Source organism: Berghia stephanieae, chromosome 3 (assembly GCF_034508935.2).
Source record: "Berghia stephanieae isolate SIO BIC M18660-M18661 chromosome 3, UCSD_Bste_1.3, whole genome shotgun sequence".
In the NCBI taxonomy this organism is placed as follows: domain Eukaryota; kingdom Metazoa; phylum Mollusca; class Gastropoda; order Nudibranchia; family Aeolidiidae; genus Berghia; species Berghia stephanieae.
The window spans coordinates 97,223,429-97,230,928 of NC_088362.1; the positions used below are offsets into that span (position 1 = coordinate 97,223,429).

At 37.9% G+C, this 7,500-nt stretch overlaps 1 protein-coding gene and 1 non-coding gene across 2 annotated transcripts in view; one reads left to right on the plus strand and one right to left on the minus strand.

Moving 5' to 3' along the window:
* Positions 1 to 7,500, minus strand: part of LOC144966925 (alkaline phosphatase-like) — a 117,264-nt gene that overhangs the window by 36,696 nt on the left and 73,068 nt on the right. The window lies entirely within an intron of this gene.
* On the plus strand, positions 5,441 to 5,513 carry Trnat-ugu (transfer RNA threonine (anticodon UGU)). The gene has a single exon. It is a non-coding gene; the product is annotated as a tRNA-Thr (tRNA).

Sequence of the window (7,500 nt, forward strand, 5' to 3'; positions counted from 1 at the left end):
TTATTTCGTCAAAAAGACTTCCTGTGGTCACAATGCTGTCTACTCTGGAAAACGCGTATTTAAAATTTTGTCCAGAAAATTCGTCCTTCAAATACGGATCAATCAAAACGATCCTCATTTTGTCAAAAAAAAAAACCTCTCAAACCTGGAACCTCATTGAAGTCCCAGGTTTGAGAGTTTTTGACAAGACGAGGGTCATTTTAACCGATCGGTATTTTAAAGATAATATTTTTTGGTCAAAATTTTAAATACGCGTTTTTTCAGGGTAGGGCTGAATGCTCGTGTTCTATGGATCCGTCAATTTGAGAAATCGATAAAAGGAGATAAATGAATATTTGGAATAGGGACGTTGTCAAAGTTCCTTGATGGTGAAAGAAGGTCAGAGGTCACAGCAGGGTGATTCATTACACTTGCTACATGTTCAGACAATGTTTTCGTCTTCTCACGTTGGTGTTGCAAGCAGATGATTACGTGATTACAACAAACTCTTTTTAAAATTAAAACTGAGTATAAATGATAATATTGATAATAGTATACATTTATATAGGAAATGAGATTAGCGGAAGAGTAGCGTCCCTTGATTGGTCGTTACCCATAGTCTGTGATGTCACCGGCGGAAAATTTATTAGAGAGAGAACGTCGTGTTTGTTGTGCGCATGCGTCTCTCGTCCTCGCTCCGAGGACGATAGACGCATGCGCACAACCAACATGACGTTCTCTCTCTAATAACTTTTCCGCCGATGACGTCACAGACTATGGGTAACGTCCAATCAAGGGACGCTACTCTTCCGCTAATCTCATTCCCTATAACGCCAACAACTCCCGCCTCTAAGCTCTTTAAAGACAACTATGAACAGTTTATTGTGCACAATTCCACGGAATCCTCATGCTTAATGTTCATCACAAGACTGCCGTACTCGGGAAAAACCCATAATATTTGAAAATTTGGCCAGAAAACTCGTCCTTCAAATATCGAACGATTTAAATCGATCGATATTCGAAGGACGAGTTTTCTTGCGAAGTCCCATGTTTGAGAGTTTTTGCCAAGATGAGGGTCATTTAACTCGATTGATATTTGAAGGACGAGTTTTCTTGCGAAGTCCCAGGTTTGAGAGTTTTTGCCATGAAGAGGGTCATTTAAATCGATCGATATTTGAAGGATGAATAGATAGAGAGATATATAGATAATGGTAGCGAGAGAGATAGAGAGATAGAAAGATAGGATAAATAATGAAAATAGTCGTGCATTTGGACAAAGTACAAAACACCATTTTAAAACAAAAATAATGAAACGCACCCGTTTGTGGACACTGCCAAACTCTAGCATCCTAAGTCAATGTTAAAACGAGACCTTTGGTCATTGATGGTCAGTGGTGGTGTTGAGAGCCAGAGGTCAGTCCAGGCACGCCCTCATCAGTTTGGGCAAACATTGTCAGTTGACCAAGAAAAGAAGATAGAGGAGTATTTCGTCTTTGTTACAATGTGTCTCAGTGTTACTATCGGAAACAGTATTGGACGACTTAAGGAATAGAGTACAGAATGTCCAAGCTGGACAACAATGATGAGGCCATAGAGTTTCTGGAGTTCTTAGATTAGAATGTACAAATTGATGGAGCTAAATAGAAAGAAAGAGAGAGAAAGAAACTGAGATAGAGAGAGAGAGAGAGAGAGAGAGAGAGAGAGAGAGAGAGAGAGAGAGAGAGAGAGAGAGAGAAAGAGAGAGAGAGAGAGAGAGAGAGAGAGAAAGAAAGAAAGAGAGAGAGAGAGAGAGAGAGAGAGAGAAACAGGGGGTACGTAGACTATATGTGTGTGCTGTGTATTTGTATGTGTGTATGCTCGCTTGTGTTTAAATCCGCGTGTCTTCAAAGTAAACTACCTAGATTACCTGAAACATCCATTAACATTGAGACGATTTTCAATACGATACCAAAAATTCTAAAGAACTAATGTAGGCAAAGAACAGTAAATATATATATATATATATATATATATATATATATATATATATATATATATATATATATATATATATATATATATATATATATATATATAAGTCACTGGGTAATTGAAATCACACAACAACACTAATTCATCTATATAAAAAAATAAAATTGGTGACCAAAATTGTTCCGGCAGCCAATATTACATTCATGCCAATCAACACAGAATTACTGAATCACGTGATAAAACTGTTTTTTTTTTTACAATTTGATATACGACTAATTAGTAAACCTTTTCTAAATTAAGGCTAATTTCATCACCCGTTGACTCGAATGATTATTTAGAAAATGTCCTAGGGCACAATGATCGGTCATTTGCCATGGATTGGCAGATTGGCTTTTATCTGCCAAAGTAGCACGTATAATGTATTCGTTTTGATAAAGCGGCATAATTTCAGGTTTGTAAAACATTTCCTCACAAATGTTGATAATTTATGGAATAAATCAAATATGGGTAACTCATTTTATTTTATCTGTTCAATCAGCAGAATGCGTTTGTCAGCACACTTCCAAGTAGTTTGAAACCGGAAAAGTGGTATGGTGACGTCACGACTTTTGTTCCCTATTAAAGGCTTGATTTATTGTTATTGTTATTATGGACCATATAATATTTTTCGTTGATTTGAGAGTTTTCCATTTCACATTACAGCAATGGACTCATAATAATTTGGGTGATCAGACCTGAAAACAAGAACGCATGGGTTGCCATGCTTTTAGCATGTTATATGACTCACTGCGTCAATCTGTTTTTTTTATTTTTGTCAGTATGAAATGGATGCAGAATATTGAGTTTGAGTCAAAATGATTAGAAATAGAGTACAATTTTTCGAAGATTATCAAACAAAACTCAAACTCCTCAATGAAGGCAACAGTTTCTAATGGTCACACACGAATATATTATGATGGTATTCCAGACAGCGAATTCGTTGTACATTTCCGAACCCGCCCGGTAGCCTCATCACAACACAACGCTTGACTAGGCGCTCTGCGGGTACATGTTCTTGTCCACAATGCATACATACATGTGGGACACGTGGAAAGTTTCCTACTTATGAAACATCTCAGCCGTAAGGCAGGTTCTAGATCTTAGTCGATTTGCCGCAACCCAGTGTCTTCCCTTGCTGATACTTAAAGCACATAAGCCTGTTAACTTCTCTCCCATGTTTCGAGGTGACTACGTCCCCGCTCCTACGAGAGACCGACTTTGTCCACGACGACTTTCACCAATGAAGGCATTTAGACTAACTCAAATTTATACATTAAAAGTTATGCTTAACCCTCTCCTTACCACCCATAGGAAAATCGTCACATTCGTTACAATATAACCGACAATTTTCTCATTCTGATTTTTCTTGTACATCACGAAATTTAAAGAAATTATTTGATTACAGCTATAAATACTAAACACTGTGTTGTAGAGATCACTTGTTGCTTTTTTGTTTGAGTAAGAAAAGTATATTTTTGTGCTGGTAGGGTGTGAATTTTCGGGGGGAATTCTAAAAATAGCTGGTAAGGAGAGAATTAAAGTTCAGATTCAATCTTACAGTTTACCTCGATATAACACCGTTTCGAGACCATGGGTCACATATCGGGCATAGCACACTGACTAGATGGTTGTGATACCGGGTCGCGTCAACCTTTGAACGTGATAACGGGTCCAACTGAATAATTGGATAATAACCGTCACAATGTCAATTCCATTATGGATGATAAACACTTGAATGTCTAATTTGATTGCCCAATTAATGGACATTATTAATCATTAAGAAATAAAAGATAAGTTTTCCTTCTCTCTTTTTTTTTATGTTTTAAGCGTTAAACGGCATTTGTGACAGCTATTTTTGTTTCATGACGCTAAATTTGGTAACTTGATTATGTAAATATGAAAGAGGGTTTTGATGTTGTGATACCAGTAATTTATCGCCTTGATAATCAAATCAAATTGAAGCTGCATCAAAGTATTTGATCGGCGTCGAATCCTTATCAGCGAATCATTATCAAAAATAGTTTTTTTAAAAAAATGGAGTCCTTTAGAGCCTTCGTAAACACATAGCCTGGCACTGACCAAAAGTTACATCAAAAGACGAGGAGTCCATGACCACAAAAGAAAATTCGTGAGTTGTATTCATTAGTTCAGGCAATGGGATCGTTTGTTTTCTTGAGCCCTGTTTTTTGAAGTAATTTTTAGGTCAGCGTCAGGCCGTAGCCATCGTTAACTTATAGATAGAATGCGCTTGGCCAAGGAGTTCACAACATTGCCATCCGGAAGTATAACGGACCAACACACAAATTCTGTGTAACCATGAACTTTTATAGTCTTGTTAATACAGTTTAGTGAGAACAACTCACAAACGCGGATGGCAAAAATAATAACAAAGGCCTCAGTGACGTCATCTGCATACTATCTATAGCCTGACCAAAGCCATCGTTTACTTATAGATAGTATGCGCTTGGCCAAGGAGTTCACAACATTGCCATCCGGAAGTATAACGGACCAACATACAAACTCTGTGTAACCATGAACTTTTATAGTCTGGTTAATACCGTTTAGTGAGAACAACTCACAAACGCGGATGGCAAAAACAATAACAAAGGCCTGAGTGACGTCATCTTCGAACTATCTATAGATAGAATGCGCTTGGCCAAGGAGTTCACAACATTGCCATCCGGAAGTATAACGGACCAACACACAAACTCTGTGTAACCATGAACGTTTATAGTCAGTTTAATACTGTTTAGTGAGAACAACTCACAAACGCGGATGGCAAAAACAATAACAAAGGCCTGAGTGACGTCATCTTCGAACTATCTATAGCCTGACACTGGGACCGTGGCCATCGTAAAGTTATGGCCTGATACTGACCAAAAAGTGACGTCAAAATGCCAGTCTTTTGCCACAAAAGAAAACAAATCGTGAGTTGTATTCAATAGTTCAACCAATGAAATAACTTGTTTCCATGAGCTCTACTAACAACTCACTACGCGGTGCAAAAACCAAATAATGACGTCAAACTGCCAGTCTTTTTGGGTCTTAGTGTCAGGCTATAACTTAACGATGGCTATGGCCTGACACTGAGATCCACTAGGACTTATATTTTGACGTCATTTTTTTAGGTTTGTGCGGCGGCCAGCGAGTTGTCGTAAGTAGAGCTCAAGGAAACAATCAATCCTATTGGTTAAATTATTGGATACAACTCACGATTTGTTTTCTTTTGTGACCAAAGACTTGTCTTTCGACGTCATTTTTTGGGTCACTGTCGGGCCATAAGTTTACGAAGGCTACGGTCAGGTTCTTAGTTTATGAAGGCTACGATTGGCTACAGTTGAGTTGACAAACTTATCTTTACCTTAAGAAAAGATCAGTATCATTTGAAGAAGGCAATACTTTGATTTTTTTTTTTAAACAGACAAACAAAATATTGCTATCGTTATCATGTGCCTCTATAGCTCAGTGGTTAGAGCACTGGTCTTGTAAACCAGGGGTCGTGAGTTCAAACCTCACTGGGGGCTCGATTTCTTTCTTTCTTCTCTTTTTTTTTGGATGCTTATTATTTAACTATAGATAGTATGCGCTTGGATAAGAAGCTCACAGTATTGCCATCCGGAAGTACCACGGACCAACACACAAAACGATGTGTAACCTTGAACGTTTATAGTCAGGTTAATACAGTTTAGTGAGAATTCCTCACAAACATGGATATCAAAAAGCAATAACAAAAGACCTGAGTGACGTCAACTTCATTCTATCTATATCAAGTCGGTGTGCCATCAAAGGTATGAAAGGATCAAAAGATATCAATCTTATGCTTTGGTCATGAATCTAAAAAGTTTTAAAAGGAATGGCATATACACCCCGAGGATCCAGGTTTGATCCCCGCAGTCGGAATCTTGTTTTTACAATAAGCAAGCAACTTAACCCTGATATAATTCAGTTTGCGAGACGGTACTGCGGCTAACGCCCGCGCTATCTAAGTACTTTTTAAAGGTACGCCCAGAATATATATTTCCCCGGAGAAGGAATTATAATTGACGTCTTTTTCAATAAGTTCTGTGTTGTTGCAAAGATGGACCCCAGAATATCATTCGGGAATAGGGATATCCAATTACAAGCTGGGAATCTTAATATTAAGTTAAAAAACATGAACAAAAAAAAATAAAAAAATTAGGTGCACATTAAAACAACAACAAAGAAAAACCAAACAAAAAATAACCAAAAAAATTAAAATCCTCCAAAAAAACAAAACAAAACAAAAAACAAACAAACCCAACAAACAAACAAAGACAACAACAAAAACACAAATAAACACAAAACAAGAAAAAGCAAATAAACAAAAATCCTACCACCTCCCCCCCCCCCCCCCCCCCCGTCAATAAAATAAAAAGAAACAAAAAAAAACAAAAAAAAAACGAAACAAAACAAACAAAACAACTCAACAAACAATACAAAAATGAAAATAACGACACAATTGAACACAAATAAAGACACGATTAATAACAATTGGGTTGATCAAGTACAGCCTCACTTCCCCTTCCCCTCTCCTTTCCGACCACTCTCCACTCTCTTCTTTCCCCACCCTTAACCGTTCTTAACTTCAGCAATCCGTGGCCTCCACAGATTTGAGGCTTTAAATAAAAAAATAATTAACCAAGGCCAATCAACTAGGTGAACTATTTTGTGAGACAGTTTTGTGAGACATTTACAACCCACTTATGATTTTCTATTACTTATATTATTATAAGACTGAGGCACACACACACACACACACACACACACACACACACAAATACCACCCAATTTAGTATTTTATCGATCCAACACTTTTGTTTGTATCACAACACCAGCCCAGAATGCCGGAGCTTATTCCAGTTCCTGTAGCGTTAAACTGACAGTGTCCCTTGTTTCCTACCCTTTGGTTAGGATGCTATGCTACCATTTCCCTGAACTCTAACAAATTCAGCAACCTGGGCGGACAGCGAGGTCAGGTGCGGCTATGTGGTCTAGCGGTATGCCACTCGCTTTCGAAAGGTCCTGGGTTCGAGCCTCGCGCTCGGCACATAGTTGAGTCCTTGTAAAAGACTCTACTCACATTCTGTCACCGTACTCATGTGTAAAATGAGGACCTGGCCGTTAACAGCGTTGACTTTGTCCGAAAAATTGTAATATCGCCTAATAGGCGTTATGTCCCGTCCTACATTAAATGTTGCTGTTGACCAGGGACCCATTGTAAAGCGCTTTGAGCACATTTAGTGGATATTACGCTATATAATAGCTCAATTTTTTCATTTTTTTTTGTAATATAATTTTTCCGGTGTTGAGGTCGTTCCTTTCTCTGATTAGGCAAGTGCGCTACCAACTGAGCTGCTATCAGAATACCCAACTTAAACTTGTGCAATTATCAAGATAAATAAATTGATTAATCGATGTAAAAACAAACTCACAGGAAGCCTGGGACTCTCTAATTATAGATGATGATAATATAAGCACATTTTAGCGCTT